Raw genomic sequence first — 17,182 nt, 5'->3', positions numbered from 1 at the left:
TTTCTGCCCGTATTACTGGTCTGCGCCTGATCATTGGGTTTTCACCCGCTTGCCCAGGCGACTCTAGTGGGGCTCGCTAGTGTTCGCTTCTAGCCGAGTTTTCGTCCAGGATCTGTGGTAGGACTTAGGGCTTTACCTGGGGTTCTGTGGGAAGCTGGGCGTTCCCCCACTCTGCCTTTCTCCATGGTTCTGTCTTTCTCCAGTCCCGGCCTGGACCTGGGGCCTGGGACTCTGTTGCTTGAAGTATCAAGTGTCATTCCCGTCCTTCCTCTTTCTGCGTTCCCCGACCCTCTGGGCCTGTCAGGAACTTCTTCCATGGAGCGGCTCTTGGGTTTCCTTGTACTGCCCTCCGGTACCGTCCTGGGAACTACATACTGGGCTCTTGGCGCTCCAATTTTTCCTTGGGAGCCGTTACAGAAGTTCTCTCTACTCCTTTTGTCCTGTACGGTTGGGTTTCTGTAGCCATCGTGTCATCTGACGGGTGCCTGAGTGGCGGCCCTTCTTGTTCCGAGCCTTCTGTCTTCCCCCAGGACAGGGCTGTTCTCCATTCCGTCTCTTCCTTCCTTCTGAAGGTGGTGTTTGTCCTTCATTTCATTGAGGCAGTCGTCCTCCCCTTCCCACCCCTGGAACGGACACTTCACCGATTTGGACGTTGTTTGAGCCTTGCAGTTTTTACTTGGAGATCTCCGACTCTTGTCGACGTCCGGTCTCTTGGGTTTCCAGGAGGTCCGCGCAAAGGGTTGACGGCTCCAGGGTGGCTTTCCTCCGCTTTCTCAGAGTGGCTCTTGTTGTGGTTGCCGCACCAGGGCAGGGGTTCTGCTTTTGGTGTCACCATTCATTTGGCAAGAGCTGTCGGTTTTTTCCTGGGCCGAGGCATTAGGCTTCGGCCATGCATTTGTGCAAGGCGGTCACTGGTCTTCCTTGCACACCTTACCGAGTTCTACAGGGGGCTTACTCGGACTTCGGTGTATGCTGCCTTGGGCCGCCAGGGTCTGCAGGCGGCGGTTTTTTGATGCCTTCGGGTGCTTCGCCTTGGTGCTGTGGTCCCTCCCCCTTGGGGACTGCTTTTGAACGTCCAAGGTCTTCTGTGTCCCCCAAGGAAATTGGGCGAGAAAACGAGATTTTTGGTATAACTTACCAGTAAAATCTCTTTCTCGCTCTTTCCTTGGGGGACACAGCACCCACCCATTTCTTTGTTCTTCTCTGACTGTTTCGAGTTTGTTTTACCCTTTGGGTAGTTGGCTTGTTGGTTCCAATTTTTGGACTTTGCTTTTTCTCATACTTGGACACGCAACTGGCAGTCCTCTCTCTCCAGGCTGAGGGTATAGCTGTGGAGGAGGGGCTTAACAGTCTTCACTTAGTGTCACGCCTCCTAGGGAGATGAGCTATACCCAAGGTCTTCTGTGTCCCCCAAGGAAAGATGCGAGAAAGAGATTTTACTGGTAAGTTATACAAAAATCTCGTTTTTAAAAAAAGACCGGAAAGATGGCGGCAGACCAGAATGAAGAAATGTGATCTAAAAAAAGGACGGCAGACCAGAATGACCACTTTGGCTTGAAGGGGCTTTCCAAAATTAACTTTTTTTTATTTATTTACTTAAAGAGGACCCGTCCCTGCTCCTGACAGGTCCTGTTTTAGTAACTACCTGCATCCCCCATTGTAATAACAATCTAGAGCATCGATTCTTAGACTAGCTTGAGCGGATCACTAGATCCGAAGTCTATTCGTTAAAAAATTACGTTAGTAATGCTGTTTCCGTACAGCTTTAAAATGTATGGGCTACGTGTAACCAAACTTCGTCTCGGCCGCAGGTCGCTCAAGACTTTGGTGAATGTCTTCGGTATTCTATCTGCGGATTTAGAACGTTTTTAAGATACGAATCCGAAGTGGGCTGCGGCGGCGGCTCCTCCTGGGTGGGGAGGAGGGAGGCTGCGGCGGCGGCTCCTCCTGGGTGGGGAGGAGGGAGGCTGCGGCGGCGGCTCCTCCTGGGTGGGGAGGAGGGAGGCTGCGGCGGCGGCTCCTCCTGGGTGGGAGGAGGGGGCTGCGGCGGCGGCTCCTCCTGGTGGGGAGGAGGGGGGCTGCGGCGGCGGGCTCTCTGGGTGGGGAGGAGGGGGGCTGCGGCGGCGGCTCCCCTGGGTGGGGAGGAGGGGGGCTGCGGCGGCGGCTCCTCCTGGGTGGGGAGGAGGGAGGCTGCGCGCGGCGGGGCTTCTGAATAAACCAAAGAAGCAAGGAACGAAACAACAAATTTCATATGTCAAAAATAATTCAGTTTTTTTTTTCTGTGCTGAAAAAAACATTGACTCCGCTTAACATTTTGGGCGCAGTTCTTTATTCTACCTGGTTCAATTGAACATGGATTCGGAGCAGAATCTGCACCAAAAATGTTTTTTTTGCATTTTTTTCTGGCTTTTAAACCGCAAGCGGGGAAAAAAAACATGCTGTGTAATCTAACATGCGGTTTTCCCAATGTAAATCTATGGCAGGCGGATTTCACCCTTTTCTGCGTTGGTTCTAAATGCGGGAATCTGCACCAAAATCCATGCCGCAAAAAGGCTGCAAACTACAGACATCATCCAAATAAGGGCGGACAGAGGTAAAAGCAGCGCCAATTTTCTACAAATACAGAGCACTAGAAAAAACATCAACATCGCCAAAAAAGAGAGTCCGTTAACTTTAAAGGGGTCCTCTCACTTCTGCAAATGGCATTTTATCATGTTAGAGAACGTTAACACAAGGCACTTACTAATGTATTGTGATTGTCCATATCGCTTCCTTTGCTGGCTGGAGTCATTTTTTCCATCACATTATACACTGCTCATATCTAGGGGTATGACCCACCCTGTAATCCAGCAGCAGTGGTCGTGCTTCCTTGTTATAGAAAAAAGCTATGACCTCTCTTGTGGCCGGTATCGCGGGAGTGCGCATAGGCTGGTGCTTTTTCCTATAGTGTGCAAACATGGCCACCGCTGATGGATTGCAGGGTGGTCGTAACCATGGAAACGAGCAGTGTATAACGTGATGGAAAAATGAATCCAGCCAGCAAAGTAGGCAATATGGACAATCACAATACATTGGTAAGTGCTTGTATTAACTTTGTATGATAAACGCTATTTGCTGAAGTGACACAACCCCTTTTACTTTTGTCAGAAAATTACTTTACTGTGTTGTTGAATTTTTTTACTTTTGGAAAACCCCTTTAAGCTGACTGGAAGATTAAACTTTACTTTTGACTGTACGTTACTTCTGCAATTTGAAGGGTTAAAGAGCCCTCCTGATATTCCCCACACATCATGTTTTGCTGATGGGAAAGGGAAAAAAGATGTTTTTTTTTATACCCTAAGGACTCTCTTTCCTGGCATGTAAAGCACAGAGGAGCATTCAGTTCAGGAAACGTCAGATTGTGCACCAAGAATTTCTCACACAGCAGCATCAGATAGAAATAAAGTGCGCAACGTACGAGAATCTCCACACGAGATGTGGTTTGTTGGGGAAGCATTACTAGACCGTTACATACCTATAATGATATACAGTATATACAATCGCTCTTACATTTCAGACTACACGTTTCATTCATTTCCAGACCCTCCGACATTCAGTTTTGCAGCCTCCTACTAGTTTCAGTAACTCATGCTGGATGTGAGATCTGTGTGTGCAGGATGCTGCTGTCCTCACTAGCTCTCAAGTGTCAGCACAGCTTCATTCTGGTACTCCTTTCTAATACATCTCCCTCTCTAAATGCTGATGACAGGGGTCCTATTTGCTCGGAGACTCTTCTCCAGGGGCATCGTTCACATGTGCACCGACAAGCGGCCGGGGCGCAGGGAAAAACACTGAAGGTGCCGCAGCTCTGCACCAATCAGTTTCTGTGTGCATGAGGATATTTTCAGCCTCCATCAGGGTGGTGCCAGGTCGTGCAGCGTGGATCGATCGGGGGGTTAGAACAACCCTGGAAATGGGACTTTAGCCAGTGCCGCCTCTGACTACAGTGCTGGGGGTGCCGCCCACGGTACCTTCTCCCTTATCTTATCTAGTCATTTTGAACTTTGTCTTGTTCACAAGCACATAGCAGGCGCAGAGACTTTCCTGACGGCGCCATGTCCTTTTCTACACGGAGCAGAAATAGCGTGTTTCAGGTATTATAATGGGGTTTTCTATTGCAACAGATCCCTCCTGTCTATAGCCCTGTGACGAGGCCGACAAATAAAAAAACATACCTCGTCGGCCCTAGTGCTTTATATACTGTACTGATTTACGGCATTACTAAGGAGAGGCTAACAAAGGGAAGACTTTTGCAGACTTGGCCTTTCTTACTTTCTTTCTATTAAAAGGGTTTTCGGATATTTTTTTAAGTAAAACTTCTCTTTTAAAGGTCCCACTGGTCCTTGATAACATTCCTGCACTCGTGACCACTGGGGCCATTGATTGGATGCAGAGCTCATATAGATGTGACATCATCGATGCAGCACCAATGGGGACTGGAGTGGTAGCGCATTTTTATCTCTTTCATATGGCCCCCCCGCGTTCTGTTGCAATTTTTTAAAATATTGTTATATAATACTGTTATTTAATCTATTTTTAATTTTATTTTTTTTGGTGCCGCAGCCAGATGTTACATGTATTGGCCAATTGAATCTAAAAAGCCCTACAAATACTCCGTTTTTTGGTATTGACTTTCTAAGGGCTCATGCACGCGGCTGTTGCCCGGCCGTGGCCTTATTGACAGGCCGCATACAGGGGGTCCGCAATACACGGGCATCGCTGTGTGCACCCCGCATCACTGATCGCGGAACCATTCACTTGACCGCAATCATGGAGATGCGGAACAGAGAGGCACGGATCGGAAGCACTACGGAGTGCTTCCGTGGGTTTTTCTGTCCATGCCTCTGCACCGCAAAAAGTAGTGCATGCACTACTTTTTTGCAGTGCGGACCGTCTCATACGGATCGCGGACCCCATTCAAGTAATGGGTCCGCCATCCGCATGTGGGTGCCCATGCATTGCAGACCTCAATTTGTGGTCCGCAGCATGGGCCGGCCAGCCCTAAGAGTGTGTTCACACGATGGATTTTGAAAATCTTTGTGTATTTTTTTTTGCGTTTGAGCATGCTATTTTCGGCATTCCCAATAGGAATAATTGGGGGGTGGCCGCATGTGTGCGCTGTGCGCCTTCCTTCGCTTTACGGGCACCGTTATAAAGATAGGTGCGGGTCCCAGAGGTAGGAATATCCTACCGATATGCCCCCAATGTCTGAGGTGAGACAACCCCTTTAAGCGACCCCACTGACTCGAGAAAGGAAAATCACATTAATTGGGGAACAAACAGAACACTGACCTGGTGACCTCCTTTTCGTCTTTACAGCATGTGGATCAATTCTTGGTCTTCTTTTCTGTCATCCAAGATGGCCGCACTGCTTCTCAGGCTGCCTGCTGTGTTTGTGCATTCCTTAGTCCAAGACACTTCTGGATTGACCAGCCCTGCCGTGGCATTTGGCCAGCCCCGCTCACGTGAGCAGTTCTGGTCATTAGCGGGACTGGTAAAGGTGGACACGTGTGCGTCTGCAGCATGCCTTGTGCACCGATTGCAAATAGTGGTAATGAACTTAAAGTGGCTCTCTGGGAATGATTCAGAATGGCAACCTGTCCTACAATGTGAGCAGGACTGGTTGCCTTCACTTGTAGGGCTACCTGGGGGGCCCCACTACACACTACGCTCCGGCACTTGCATATACTACATATTGGTGAGCGTTCCTGTCAGGCTGCTCAGCCGTGATGGCATCTCGTAGACTGGACCGCATCATTACCATCCATTGCAGTGCCGTGTAGTGAGGCCACGCTCCCTTACACCCCTTGACAGCTGTGCCAGTGGAGCCAACCAGTCCTGCTCACATTCTAAGACATGTTGCCGGTGGCCATTTTAAATCTGGAGAACCCCTTTAAGCACTCCATCCATAGCTGAGCTGAACGTGGATGTGTGTGAGGTAGTCGGAGTTCTAGCTGGTGGTTGGCAGCCTTTAGTCAGGCACACAGTTGAAGCTTGGGGTGTTCACTTATGTTACAGATTGTGACGTCATAGTCTAAATCTATACATTTTCATGTTGATATCGTCATTTCCGTGGTGGCGGATGATTTTACGTTTTTTCCTTTTATTCTTCTACCTTGCTGCCTAGTTTTATAAATGATGTTCTTTTCTCTCTTCTAGACATTGAAGCCTTGAAATCACCACCAGGAATTAAGATTTATCCATAACCTTCTACTGCTGATCGTAAACGTCTGTCGGACGTTTGCAGTCTGTTCGCCAGTCGCCGTATCCTTAATGGTCTGTGGGGCAGATGACCAGCGCCCGCCGATTTATAAAGAAGTGTCTTGCATTTAGATGGAGGCGTCAGATGTGCTGATCCAGTATTAATCCTAAAATGCAGCCCCCCTCCATAAAGGTGAGCGCTCGCTTTGTGCTGTACATACCGTATGGCTCCAGTAGTGGTAAAGGGGTGTATACACTCCCCTGAATATCTCAACCACCTGCGCCTGTCTAATCCGGGAATGGCAGGTTATCTAAAGGAGGCGCTGTCCGTTCTCCAGACATGTCTGCTTTAGTAACTACATGCATTCCCCATGTAATGTTGTGTCATTCCTCTATTATTCCTACTAGATGTTTATGAATGAACTGGTTTTGGTGTTGGTTTGTGGCTACTTCCCCTTGGAAGGATTATAGTGTATAGGATTAGGGTTGGGGTTGTGCATACAGTGTAACTGGAAAAACCCCTGAAAAACTCTTAGTGCCCCTCAGTGATTTGTATATATTAAAAAATGTAAATAAATGACGACCGGGGATGGCTGGATTTAGGAAAACATCCGAGTCGGCCTTTCCATTTCCTGTAACTCTGCTTACTTAGGTTATTTCTGCCTCTGCCACGAAAGACTGAGATCGGAATACCCCTTTAAAGGATCCCTGAACAAAGCATAATGTGCAGAGTAAAGTTTGACGCTCTTTCTGCATGGACACCTGCAAGCTGCTACAGAGCAGATTCCCCGAAAACTGCCTCCTTCCTCCCAGCCCCTCCATCTTCAGCTGAAGAATGACTCTATCTCTTCCTCTGAACTAGAATGACCTCATGGTCAAAACCGGAGCTTTAGGGAAAGCAGCGGGGGACTTAATGCCTATTCTGTAGTGTATATACTACAGCTGGTACTATAGGCGGTGCTATGTATGTACTACAGCTGGTACTATAGGCGGTGCTATGTATGTACTACAGCTGGTACTATAGGCGGTGCTATGTATGTACTACAGCTGGTACTATAGGCGGTGCTATGTATGTACTACAGCTGGTACTATAGGCGGTGCTATGTATGTACTACAGCTGGTACTATAGGCGGTGCTATGTATGTACTACAGCTGGTACTATAGGCGGTGCTATGTATGTACTACAGCTGGTACTATAGGCGGTGCTATGTATGTACTACAGCTGGTACTATAGGCGGTGCTATGTATGTACTACAGCTGGTACTATAGGCGGTGCTATGTATGTACTACAGCTGGTACTATAGGCGGTGCTTATGTATGTACTACAGATGGTACTATAGGCGGTGCTATGTATGTACTACAGCTGGTACTATAGGCGGTGCTATGTATGTACTACAGCTGGTACTATAGGCGGTGCTATGTATGTACTTCAGCTGGTACTATAGGCGGTGCTATGTATATCGTACTACAGCTGGTACTATAGGCGGTGCTATGTATATCGTACTACAGCTGGTACTATAGGCGGTGCTATGTATATCGTACTACAGCTGGTACTATAGGCGGTGCTATGTATATCGTACTATAGGCGGTGCTATGTATATCGTACTACAGCTGGTACTATAGGCGGTGCTATGTAATCGTACTACAGCTGGTACTATAGGCGGTGCTATGTATATCGTACTACAGCTGGTACTATAGGCGGTGCTATGTATATCGTACTACAGCTGGTACTATAGGCTGTGCTATGTATATCGTACTACAGCTGGTACTATAGGCTGTGCTATGTATATCGTACTACAGCTGGTACTATAGGCTGTGCTATGTATATCGTACTACAGCTGGTACTATAGGCTGTGCTATGTATATCGTACTACAGCTGGTACTATAGGCGGTGCTATGTATATCGTACTACAGCTGGTACTATAGGCGGTGCTATGGTATATCGTACTACAGCTGGTACTATAGGCGTGCTATGTATATCGTACTACAGCTTTTTTTTGGGGGGGGATTATCTATAGGCGGTGCTATGTATATCGTACTACAGCTGGTACTATAGGCGTGCTATGTATATCGTACTACACTGGTACTATAGGCGGTGCTATGTATATCGTACTACAGCTGGTACTATAGGCGGTGCTTATGTATATCGTACTACAGCTGGTACTATAGCGGTGCTATGTATATCGTACTACAGCTGGTACTATAGGCGTGCTATGTATATCGTACTACAGCTGGTATCTATAGGGCGGTGCTATGATATCGTACTACAGCTGGTACTATAGCGGTGCTATGTATATCGTACTACAGCTGGTACTATAGGCGGTGCTATGTATATCGTACTACAGGCTGGTACTATAGGCGGTGCTATGTATATCGTACTACAGCTGGTACTATAGGCGGTGCTATGTATATCGTACTACAGCTGGTAATATAGGCGGTGCTATGTATATCGTACTACAGCTGGTACTATAGGCGGTGCTATGTATATCGTACTACAGCTGGTACTATAGGCTGTGCTATGTATATCGTACTACAGCTGGTACTATAGGCGGTGCTATGTATTCGTACTACAGCTGTACTATAGCGGTGCTATAGTTGGTTCTATGATGTACTACAGCTGGTACTCTTGTTACTATAGTCGGTGCTATGTATGTACTACAGCTGGTACTCTTGTTACTATAGTCGGTGCTTATGTACAGTTGCAAGAAAAAGTATGTGAACTAGGGGTGCACCGAAATGAAAATTCTGGTCCGAAACTGAAACCGAAAATTCAGGATGCCCTTGACCGAAAACCGAAACCGAAACTGCCTTTTTGCCCAAATACTTTTAAAATACTTTTTTTTTTTTTTTTAAATGATTTTATTAATTCTTTTTCATGAATGAAATTCATCTGTGGGTGGCGCTGTTATGGAGAGGGGGATCTGTGGGTGGCGCTGTTATGGAGAGGGGGATCTGTGGGTGGCGCTGTTATGGAGAGGGGGATCTGTGGGTGGCGCTGTTATGGAGAGGGGGGATCTGTGGGTTGGCGCTGTTATGGAGAGGGGGATCTGTGGGGGCGCTGTTATGGAGAGGGGGGATCTGTGGGTGGCGCTGTTATGGAGAGGGGGGATCTGTGGGTGGCGCTGTTATGGAGAGGGGGGATCTGTGGGTGGCGCTGTTATGGAGAGGGGGATCTGTGCACTGTTATGGGGAAGGGGATATGTGCACTGTTATGGGCATAACAGTGCACAGATCCCTTTCCCCATAACAGGGCACAGATCCCTTTCCCCATAACAGTGCACAGATCCCTTTCCCCATAACAGTGCACAGATCCCTTTCCCCATAACAGTGCACAGATCCCTTTCCCCATAACAGTGCACAGATCCCTTTCCCCATAACAGTGCACAGATCCCTTCCCCATAACAGTGCACAGATCCCTTTCCCCATAACAGTGCACAGATCCCTTTCCCCTAACAGTGCACAGATCCCTTTCCCCATAACAGTGCACAGATCCCTTTCCCCGTAGCAGTGCACAGATCCCTTTCCCCATAACAGTGCACAGATCCCTTTCCCCATAACAGTGCACAGATCCCTTTCCCCATAACAGTGCACAGATCCCTTTCCCCATAACAGTGCACAGATCCCTTTCCCCATAACAGTGCACAGATCCCCTTTCCATAACAGTGCACAGATCCCTTTCCCCATAACCGTGCACAGATCCCCCCTCCCCATAGCAGTGCCATAGACCGATCCCCCTACCCATAACAGCCCCGGCCCTGCTGCTCACAGCAGACTAATCACTCACGCATCTTTATTTTACCTTACAATCGTGACGCTCCAGTAACAACTCTGCAGGCAGAGCGGAGGGCGGCGTAACTCACTTACTCACGTGACGCACCTGCTCCGCCCACTTTATGAATGAAGGAGGCGGAGCAGGCGCGTCACGTGAGTAAGTGACGTTTACGCCGCCCTCCGGCTCTGCCTGCAGAGGTTGTTACTGGAGCGTCACGATTGTAAGGTAAAATAAAGATGCAGGTGACTTATAGTAAACCCGCCGTGCGCCGGCGCGGGTGACAAATCCAAAGCCCCATATTTTCTGCCGATATGTAGCAAATATCGGCCGAAATGGATTAGGCCCATTTTCGGCCGATATTTTCGGCCGCCGAATTTCGGGTGCACCCCTAATGTGAACCCTTTGGAATGATATGGATTTCTGTTCAGAAACCTCAAGAAAGCGATTCACACCCAGACATCCCAAGAATATTGCTGAACTGAAACAGTTTCTGTAAAGAGGAATGGTCAAGAATTACTCCTGACCGTTGTGCACGTCTGATCTGCAACTACATGGAAACGTTTGGTTGACGTTATTGCTGCCAAAGGAGGGTTCAACCAGTTATTAAATCCAAGGGGATCCACATACTTTTTGCACCTGCACTGTGAATGTTTACATGGTGTGTTCAATAAAAACATGGTAACATTTAATTCTTTGTGTTATTAGTTTAGAAGCAGACCTGTGATTGTCTATTGTTGGTGACTTAGATGAAGATCAGATCACATTTTATGACCAATTTGTGGCAGAAAATCCATATCATTCCAAGGGTTCACATACTTTTCTTGCAACTGGTATGTACTACCACTGGTACTATGGTACTATAGTTAGTTCCTATGTATGTACTACAGGCTGGTACTATTGGTTCTATAGTCGGTGCTATGTATGTACTACAGCTGCTACTTCTGGTACTATAGTATCTGTGTTGTTATTATTTATTATTAGAGCGCCATTCATTCCATAGCGCTGTACATATGAGAAGAGGTAGACATACATACATAATACAGACACTTGTACTAAGCATGAACAAGACGAGTTACAAACTGGTGCAGAAGGAGAGAGGGCCCTGCCCGTGAGGGCTTACAATCTACATGGTATGGGAGAAGGACACAGTGGGTGCGGGTGAAGTTGGTCATGGCGGTATGGAGGCAGCAGGGTCACTGGTTGTAGGCTTGTCTGAAGAGGCGGGTTTTCAGGTTTCTTTTGAAGGATTCCACTGTAGCTGAGAGTCTGATATGTTGGGATAGCGAGTTCCAGAGTGTGGGGGATGCACGGGAGAAATCTTGGAGGTGATTGTGGGAAGAGGCGATAAGAGGAGAGAAGGAGGTCTTGTGAGGATCGGAGATTGCGTGTGGAGATGTATCGGGAAAGTAGCTCAGAGCTGTAGGGAGGGGACAGGTTGTGGATGGCCTTGTATGTATTTGTTAGTATTTTGAACTGAATTTGCTGGGCAATGGGGAGCCAGTGAAGGGATTGGCAGAAGGGAGAGGCAGAGGCGTAACAGGGTGGGAGGTGGATTAGCAGAGCTGAGGATAGATTGGAGGGGTGCGAGAGTGCTAGATGGAAGGCCACAGAGAAGAGTGTTGCAGTAGTCTAGGCGGGGTGATGATGAGGGCATGTACAAGCCTTTTCATATACTCAAGTTGAGGAAAGTGCAAGATCGGGAGAATGTTTTGAGTTGGAGATGGGCAGGTGGTGGAGAGGGCAGAATCCAAGGTCATTCCAAGGCAGCGGACTTGGTTGACCGAGAGAGTGGCAGCAATTGATCGTGATAGATAGGTCTGTTGGGAAAGGGGGGGGGGGGGGGGGGGGGGGTGTTTGAGCAAAGTGGGGGAAAGATGATGAATTCTGTTTTATCCATGTAAGTTTTAGAAAGTGAGAGGAGAAGGAGGATATGGAAGATAGGCATTGTGGGATTCTGGATAGTAAGGTGGTGATGTCTGGACCAAGGAGGGTAGATTTGTGTGTTGTCAGCATAGAAGTGATACTGAAAGCCATGGCGACTCTATGAGCTGTCCCAGGCCGAATGGGTAGATAGAGAAGAGCAGGGGTCCTAGGACAGAGCCTTGCGGGACACCAACCAGAGAGGGAGTGAGAAGAGAAGGTGGTTTGGTGTGTGGAGGGAGACGCTAAATGTCCGCTCTGTGAGGTATGATGTGATCCAGGAGAGGGCCAGGTCAGTGATGCCAAGAGATGAGTCTGTAACAGAAGGGAGTGGTCGACTGTCAAAGGCAGAGGACAGGTCAAGGAGAAGGAGGACAGAGTATTGTTTTTTGTTTTTGGCTGTTAGTAGGTGCTTGGTGACTTTGGTGAGGGGGTCGGGAAGCCAGATTGTAGCCGGTCAAAGAGGGAGCAGGAGGAGAGTGGTGAGGACAGTTCAGAATGGACATGTTGCTCAAGTAGCTTTGAGGCATACGGAAGAAGTGAAATGGGGCGATAACTGGACAAAAGATGGGTCAAGTGAAGCTTTTTGAGATGGGTGTAATGTAGCATGTTTAAAAAGCAGAGGGGAAAGACACCAGAGGTTAGTGATGGTTGAAGAGGATGAGTTAGGACTGGATAAACACTGTTGGTGAGGTTAGGGATGAGTGGGATGGGATTGGGTCAAGTGGCACAGCTGGTGAGATGTGATCTGTAGAGTAAGAGTGAGAGGGTTTTTCTTCTGTAATGGTGGAGAAGAGGACTGAGCAGTTGTGTAGAGGGTGTGTGGGGGACTGTGCACTGAAGCTTTCTCTGATGTGACTATCTTTTGTTTGAAGTATGTGGCAAAGTCCTCAGCTTAGATGAGAGGGAGAGGGTGGAGCGTCAGGGGACGGAGATGGGAGTTAAGTGTTTAAAAAAGTTGTTTAGGGCTGTGGGGCAGGGATGATATGAGAGATGAGAAGTCGCCTGTTTTGCATCATCGAGTGAGGATTTGAAAATGAGGAGGATTGCCTTGTATGCAGTGAAATGATCCTTGTGGGATTTCTTCCATCGCCGCTCGGCAGCCCTGGAAGCTTGTCTGAGTTTTTTGGTCAGGTTGGTGTGCCATGGTTGTCTGGGGGTGGTAAATGACAGCTACTTGAAGGTTGGAGGGAAAGTAGATGCGAACAGAGTGTACTTCAAGTGAAGTGATTGTAATGGAGGGTGGCAGTAGAGTTGGGCTGTAGGAGCAGGTGTATGATAGGAGAAGACCAACTCCTCCACCATGTTTACTGACGGTGCGGGGGATGTGAGTGAAATGAAATACGCTATAAGAGAGTGCCGCAGAGGCGAGGTGTCAGAGGGTGCCATGTTTCTGTGAGACCAGAAAGGAAAGTTTTCGAGAGATGAGGTCAAGAATGTAGGAGAGTGTGTTACAGGACAGGAGCGTGCATTCCATAATGCCCCTGCAAGAGGAACCAAAGGAGCAGGGGGCAGAGGAATGGGTATTAAGTTTAAGGGGTTGCAGAAATTTGTAGGAGAATTTGTAGTAGGGTGATAGGTGGGGATTTGCTGAGGTCGGCCTGGATTTGGAGAGATACCATCAGCAATAAGGAGAAGGAGAGAAAGTGTTAGGGTACTTTCACACTAGCGGCAGGGGACTCCAGCAGGCTTTCGGCGGGTGAACAGCCTGTCCAATCCGTGCTGTCGCTACTGCACGCGTGCCGCGGAGGGGGCCGGAATAAAAGTACTACATGCAGGACTTTTATTCCGGCCCCCTTTCGGCGTGCGCTGCCATGCTGCCCGCGGAACTCCGCCCCAACGGGGACGGAGTGTACTTCTGGCGGCACGCGTGCACTAGCGACTGCATGGATCCAACAGGCTGTTCGCCTGCTGGAGTCCCCTGCCGCTAGTGTAAAACTAGCCTTAGTAGGTGAGAATAAGAGAGGGCATGAAATATCTGTGTGTGTTTGGGAAGGAAGTGTTTTACGTTGCCAAACAAGTTTGTGCAAGCGGTCAGATGAGAAGGTAAGATGGAGGGAGAGATTAATAGTTCCTTGCTGGGTGAATGGATGTGGGGGTATTTTAAAGAGGTAGTGGAAAGTGGGAAGAGTAAGATGAAAATTGAAACATTGCTTCCATTAACTATTTCTGTAATTACCTTTTTGGTCCCCTTTCAATTCTGTGTTAATTCGGTATGTGCACTTAGCGTATTCACTACAGCTGGTACTATTGGTACTATGGTTGGTGCTATGTATGTACTACAGCTGGTACTATTGGTACTATGGTCGGTGCTATGTATGTACTACAGCTGGTACTATTGGTACTTGGTCGGTGCTATGTATGTACTACAGCTGGTACTATGGTCGGTGCTATGTATGTACTACAGCTGGTACTATTGGTACTATGGTCGGTGCTATGTATGTACTACAGCTGGTACTATTGGTACTATGGTCGGTGCTATGTATGTACTACAGCTGGTACTATTGGTACTATGGTCGGTGCTATGTATGTACTACAGCTGGTACTATTGGTACTATGGTCGGTGCTATGTATGTACTACAGCTGGTACTATTGGTACTATGGTCGGTGCTATGTATGTACTACAGCTGTACTATTGGTACTATGGTCGGTGCTATGTATGTACTACAGCTGGTACTATTGGTACTATGGTCGGTGCTATGTATGTACTACAGCTGGTACTATTGGTACAATGGTCGGTGCTATGTATGTACTACAGCTGGTACTATTGGTACTATGGTCGGTGCTATGTATGTACTACAGCTGGTACTATTGGGTACTATGGTCGGTGCTATGTATGTACTACAGCTGGGTACTATTGGTACTATGGTCGGTGCTATGTATGTTCTACAGCTGGTACTATTGGTACTATGGTCGGTGCTATGTATGTACTACAGCTGGTACTATTGGTAACTATGGTCCGGTGCTTTGTATGTACTACAGCTGTACTATTGGTACTATGGTCGGTGCTATGTTATGTATTACAGCTGGTACTATTAGTACTTAGACTGGCACTGTTACCAAATCTGTTTTGTACTATTAGTAACTAAGAGGATTCCTGGCCATGCTCACTGTGTAGAACAAAAATGATGGAGTTTAAACCCAGCCCCCTCCTCCTAAAACTCCTGGCTCATGTGCATTGAAGGGGTTATCCGACTCCTTGTAACGGGACCCCACCGATGAGCTGTTTCAGAAGGTCCCGGCACTCCTGTTAGGACAGGTCCTCAGTAAGGCTAATTTCACACTAGCGGCAAGGAACTCTGGCAGGCTGTTCCAGCGGGTGAAAAGCCTGTCTGATCCGCTCGGGCCCCATTGACTATAATGGGGGCGAGCCGGAGTTCCGGCGGCAAACATGCTGACATGTGGTAGTTTTATTCCAGCCGCCTCTCGGCATGTTTGCCCGGCTGCCGCCGGAACTCCGGCCCGCCCCCATTATAGTCAATGGGGCCGGAGCGGTAGTCCGGGGGCACGCGTGCACTAGCGGCAGCACGGATCTGACAGGCTGTTCACTCCGCTGGAACAGCCTGCCGGAGTCCTTGCCGCTAGTGTAAAAGTACCCTATAGGCTGGGTTCACACGGGCGAGATTTCTGCGCGGGTGTAATGCGTGAGTTGAACGCATTGCACCCATTGCACCCGCACTGAATCCGAACCCATTCATTTCTATGGGGCTGTGCACATGAGCGGTGATTTTCACGCATCACTTGTGTGTTGCGTGAAAATCGCAGCATGCTCTATATTGTGCGTTTTAAACGCAACGCAGGCCCCATAGAAGTGAATGGGGCTGCGTGAAAATCACAAGCATCCGCAAGCAAGCGCGGTTGCTAGGAGACTATCTGGCTGGGGACCCGATCATCATTATTTCTTCTTATAACATGGTTATAAGGGCAAATAATAGCATTCTGAATACAGAATGCTAAGTAAAATAGGGCAGGAGGGGTTAAAAAAATAAAATAAAAAAATGAACTCCCCTTAATCCACTTGTTCGCGCAGCCGGCATCTCTTCTGTCTTCTTCTGTGAGGAAAAGGACCTTTGATGATGTCACTGCACTCATCACATGGTCCGTCACATGATCCATCACCATGGTGATGGATCATGTGATGGACCAGGTGATGAGCGTAGTGACTTATTCAGAATGCTAGTATTTTCCCTTTATAATCTACACAACACCTAACCCAAACCTGATCTTCAGTGAAGAAGCTCGGGTCCGGGTAGTACATAAATTTTTTTTATCACGCGCGTGCAAAACACATTGATAAAAACTGAACAATGGGATGCAATCGCAGTCAAAACTGACTGCAATTGTGTACCTACTCGCGCGGGTTTGCCGCAATACACCCGGGAAGCATCCTGAACAAATCCGTCACGCCCGAGTGAACCCAGCCTAGGGCTTCTTTCACACTAGCGTTTTTACTGTATCCGGCAGGGTTCAGCAAAGCGCTTCCGTTACTGATAATACAACCATCTGCCTCCGTTATGAACGGATCTGGTTGTATTATCTGACATTTCCAAGACGAATCCGTCATGAACTCCACTGAAAGTCAATGGGGGACGGATCCAATTTCTATTGTCATAGTTAAACGGATTCATCCTCATTGACTTGCATTGGGGGTCGTGCCGGATCCGTCTTGCTCTGCATCCCAGGATGAAAAGCAAAATACAACATGTTGCGGTTTGCTCTTCGGTCTGGGAACGCAACTAACGGAACGGAATGAATTTTGGAGCGTTCCCTTCCTGTTCGTTTTGTCCCCATTGACAATGATGGGGTCAAAACAGAAGTGTGTTTTTTCCCGGTATTGAGCCCCTATGACGGATGTCAATACCGGAAAACTAAAACTCTAGTGTAAAAGTAGCCTATCAAAGACTCTGATTACTCCTTTAACCATCAGAGGGAAGCAAAGACATGGCTGCAGACCTATGGGAAGAATACACTGCATTTCTGCTTTATTTTTCTATGTGAGTTTTTTTTTCTTGCTTGGATTCTGTGTTTAGTGTCCTTTTTAATGACCTGAGAGCCTGGTGAATAATAAATAAGGTTACTCCAATAAAATAATCATGTCCCTTGAGTGTCTGAAGGTGTGTACAGCGGCTAATGACTGCTAATGATCACAGAAAGATCGGCCATACATAGTAAAACATCAGTCATCTCCATTGTGTCTCAGTCATGGTTCTTGACAGCGCATCTCCGAAGGCATTGCTGTTCACATCTTCG

At 47.8% G+C, this 17,182-nt stretch overlaps 1 protein-coding gene across 10 annotated transcripts in view; it reads left to right on the top strand.

The window, feature by feature from the left end:
- Positions 1 to 17,182, top strand: part of EPN1 (epsin 1) — a 77,662-nt gene that overhangs the window by 12,892 nt on the left and 47,588 nt on the right. For 8 of the 10 annotated variants that reach the window (XM_040424655.1, XM_040424628.1, XM_040424607.1 and 5 more), the window contains exon 2: positions 6,199 to 6,433. The exons of 1 other annotated variant lie outside the window; for it this stretch is intronic. The gene's annotated coding sequence lies outside the window, so the exon portion shown is untranslated. Of the gene's footprint in view, positions 1 to 4,045; positions 4,134 to 6,198; positions 6,434 to 17,182 lie in introns of those variants that run through there. One more of the 10 variants, XM_040424582.1, reaches the window with a different exon arrangement.

Source organism: Bufo bufo, chromosome 1, assembly GCF_905171765.1.
Source record: "Bufo bufo chromosome 1, aBufBuf1.1, whole genome shotgun sequence".
NCBI lineage: Eukaryota > Metazoa > Chordata > Amphibia > Anura > Bufonidae > Bufo > Bufo bufo.
Note: the sequence above shows the minus strand (reverse complement) of the source record. Positions and strands in the feature narration are given on the sequence as shown.